Source organism: Amblyomma maculatum, chromosome 1, assembly GCF_055883805.1.
Source record: "Amblyomma maculatum isolate TAMU_Amacu chromosome 1, ASM5588380v1, whole genome shotgun sequence".
Classification (NCBI taxonomy): Eukaryota; Metazoa; Arthropoda; class Arachnida; order Ixodida; family Ixodidae; genus Amblyomma; species Amblyomma maculatum.
The window spans coordinates 384,774,366-384,778,853 of NC_139344.1; positions in this window are offsets into that span (position 1 = coordinate 384,774,366).

The following is a 4,488-nucleotide window of genomic DNA, read 5'->3' on the forward strand; positions in this document are numbered from 1 at the left end:
CTCTATTATTGCTCCTCTCATCCAGCTCCTCTCCGGCAGCTCCGACCTCTGCGCATGGACACCTGCTTGTGATGACGCCTTCAACACTTTACGCCGTCTTTTAGTTTCGCCTCCCATCCTCCGCCACTTCGACCCGAATGCGCCAACTGAGATTCACACTGACGCTAGCGGTATTGGGATAGGCGCCGTTCTCACCCAACGCAAACCTGGTATCCGAGACTATGTGGTGGCGTACGCAAGCCGCACCTTGACCAAGGCAGAGTCCAATTATTCTGTTACGGAAAGAGAATGCTTGGCCATTATTTGGGCCATCGGCAAATTCCGTCCGTATGTCTATGGCCGACCATTTTATGTGGTCACTGATCATCACGCTCTGTGCTGGCTGGCGTCCCTCAAGGACCCGTCCGGCCGCCTTGCTCGCTGGGCTCTTCGCCTCCAAGAGAATGACATTCGTGTCATATATCGCTCAGGCCTCAAGCATATTGACGCGGACGCTCTTTCGCGCTCACCGCTGCCTCCCTCTTCGTTGTCTGATGAGATCTGCGCCTACGATTTGTCTTCGCTTGCCACTATCGACATGGCCACGGAACAGCGGCGCGACCCTTGGATATCTACACTTCTGGACTTTCTTTCAAGTCACTCTTCAGGTCGTTTGTCTCGGGCGCTTGCCCGCCAAGCTCACCATTTTTCAATTCGTGACGGGCTGCTCTATCGCCGCAATTATCTTCACGACGGAAGGAAGTGGCTTTTAGTCATCCCCCGTCATCTCCGCGCCAAAATTTGTGCTGCTTTCCATACTGATCCCCAGTGCACCCTCGGCGGAGTGTTGAAAACCTACACGCGCTTGCGTCTACGCTTCTTCTAGCGTGGAATGTACCGCTTTGTCCGCCATTTTGTCCGCTCTTGCCAGTCTTGCCAACGCCGAAAAACTCCTCTCAAGTCCCCTGCTTCGTTGCAGCCGTTGCCCTGTCCTGCCCGTCCGTTTGATCGTGTCGGCATAGATCTATACGGTCCCCTTCCTACAACTTCAGCTGGCAACCGCTGGATTATCGTGGCAGTGGATCATCTAACCCGCTACACTGAGACATCATCATTGCCCTCTGCTTCCGCACGCGACGTGGCTGCCTTTATTCTGAAAAACCTGGTTCTTCGTCATGGTGCCCCTCGCGAACTGCTCAGTGACCGCGGACGCGTTTTCTTATCAGACGCTCTTGAGGCTCTCCTGAAAGAATGCCGCATCATACACCGCACCGCTACCTCGTACCACCCTCAGACGAATGGACTGACAGAACGTTTTAACCGCACTCTCGGTGACATGCTGGCTATGTACGTGAACACCGACCATTCCAATTGGGACCAAGTTCTACCGTTTGTTACTTACGCATATAACACCGCGACACAGGACACTACTGGATTCTCTCCATTCTTTCTCCTTTACGGGCGCGAGCCACCCTGTACTATGGACACACTTTTTCCCTACCGCCCTGACGTTTCCGAATCTTCCCCGCTATCCGATGCCGTCACGTACGCAGAAGAATGCCGTTAGCTCGCCCGCTCTCTCACAACAGAAAATCAGTGGCAACAAAAATACCTCCGTGATACCGGCGAAGCTTCGTCATATCTCCCGAACACACTGGTGTGGCTCTGGGAGCCCTCCACAACCCCTGGCCTTTCAAAGAAGTTTCTTGCTCGCTACCACGGGCCATATAGGGTCCTCCAGCAAACATCTGCAGTCAACTACGTAGTTGAGCCCGTCATGCCCTCTGCGGACTTGCGTCGCCGTGGTCGTGAAACAGTTCACGTGAACCGATTGAAGCCATTCTATGACCCCGCTGTGCTTTCCGTGCCATAAGTCGCCAGGATGGCTCCTTTTTTTTACCCGGGGGGAAAATGTACTGTGATAGTCAGCACTTCAGCCATCGACATGCACCTGTGCGTTGTGCGACGAAGACAAAGAAGTACGCTGGGCTCGCCGTTGCAAGGTCCTGTCCTCACAGCTCTCCATCTGAGCGTCAATAAACGCCCTATTACACTATTGACTCCTCGTGCACGGGATTTGTCGTTTGTGTTGGATGGCCTCTATTGTATTATGCTTATTCTTCCTTATCTGGACTTTCCGGTCTCGTTTAACTAAACCAAGTTGCCGTTTCGCAACCTCCTATTACACCATTGTTCTGTTTTTTTTGTTTTTTTTTTCTTTGAATGTTTTGCTTCATTTCCTCGCTTTTATATTCTTGATGGCATTCGCACAATGCATGTTATTCGATTGTATATATGTTGAATAAAGCCATGTGTCTTCGATCTCTCCGTCGCTTATGTAATGCCTCATAGTAGGGGCCATTAAGAGTTAAATATCATGATGATAAAAATGATACGGTAAGAGAAATAATTCATCCTCGTCAGCCTGACTATATCCACTGTAGAGCGAATGCCTCTCCCATATTTCTCCAATTAACCCGGTTCTGTGCTAGCTGCATCCATTTGACCCCCGCGAAGTTCTTAACCTCATCCGCCCATCTAACTTTCTTCCGCCCTCATGCTACGCTTTCCTTCACTTGGAATCTAGTTTGTTACCCTAAGCGACCATCGGTTATCCTCTCCTCGCAATACATGTCCTGCCCATGCCCATTTATTTTTTTTAATTTCCACTAGAATGTCGGTAACTTGAGTTATTTCTCTGACCCACTCTGCACGCTACCTACCTCTTAATGTTACCCCTATACCATTTTCGTTCCATAGCCCTCTGGGTTGTCCTCTACTTAAGTAAAACCCTCAAATTAAGTATAAAATAAATACAGTGCCATAAATATTTGTTGAAAGGATGATTAAAATAGGTAGTACCTCGACATCAAAACTGAAAAGATACCATAATAAACAACTAAACTTACTTTGACTGGTAGACACCAGGCTGTAGTAAACAGCCGTACTCAGGCATTCTTTATGCGACTGAAGTCGTCATATTGTTGCATGCATTCGCAATAGATCGTCCGAGAGTTCCTGTTTATTTTTGGAATTTTTTTGCATTTATATTCATCTCAACTGTGAACGCCTGGCACTTATTTGCGGGGCAATTTTGACGTCTAACTCAATAAACAACGCTTACTCGAGAAACATCAAAGCAGTTAGACTTAGGCCGTTTATTACAACAGTTAAACTGCTTGGCTGCCACGGAAGCTCTAGGCTCGAATATAGCAAGCCATTAGGCTTTTTGCGACGTGAGCTACGCGAATATTTGACGCCTTTGGAACTTTGTAAGCATACCCAGCACAGGTGGGAAAAGGCTCGGAATGTCTAGAGGGGTCTCTGCGTGCGTGGTGGCGTGCCCCGGCTTGATTACTGTTTGTGTGAGATTCTTGCACGGATATAGAATGCCCCTAGAGCGAGCAGCGGCTCAGAACACTTCACAAATGACGGGGTGGCCTCCGCCTACTCCTGCGTCTCTCTCGGTGTCTCTCGCCAGGGATGAATCATGACGCGTCCGCTCACAGAGCAGATAGGCCTGTCGTGGTATGAAGGGGATCCCATGCTATTAGCGTGTGGGCACCCGCGTTACCGGAATGTTGTTTCTCCAGCCTCTCAGGATCTTCGGCTAAATTAGGCTCCAGTTGACAGCTTTCTCCCGTTCCTCCTCTGATTTCTGTCTCTGATGTCACATTAGTTGTAAGTTTCTTTTGCTGCGGCACTGGGCGTAATGGCCTAGGCTTTCACAATCCGTAACTTCATTGTTTTATCCTCTAACATCTATATGGTTTTGACAGAGAATACCGTATGCTTGAGTCAAGAATGTTTTTTTCGAGCACCTGCTTCGTAAAGCACTTTGTAGCGCTCCAATTCCTTGCATTCTGGCTGCCATTAAGAATTAAGTTCCTTTATTTCACGGCACACCTCCAAAGGTATAACAGAATAATCGACGTATTACATTTTTTTATAAAACGAACAGTATAGTTTTCTTTCTATGCTGCGCACCAGGCACGGACCTGTTTGTGGCTTCGTAGGCGACAAGCGCAGATGGTGAAGGAGAACTAGTTCTTTCATCAGTTCGCGTCCTCGATGTTCTGACTGGCGTGCACCCGTAGAGGAATCAAATTTATCTTTCCATCTTTTTGAATTTTTTAGGTCAGCTTTTAGAAAAGGATATTACACAAAGGAAAGTTTTGATTTTTTTGCAAACACTCCAATAATGCCTTTATGAAAAAAAAAAAAAAAAATTGAGCTTCATGATTACAAGGCATAGCTGAGCCTGGCTGCCACAATGATGCCATTGTGGCAATGATGTGTGGAATAGCAGAAATAGTCTGTAAGTATAGTATGGAAAAATGCTTTAAATTTTGCATGCATTCTTTATAAATGCTACGTGTTTCCTAAATCACGTGCATATGCTTTATAAAAACGTTGTGCATGGCCGCATGTTTATATGTTCGCGTCGCCTTCTTATGCATTAGATATGGTTTTAAAATGATTTAAGCGGGAAGTATGTAAAATCATGGA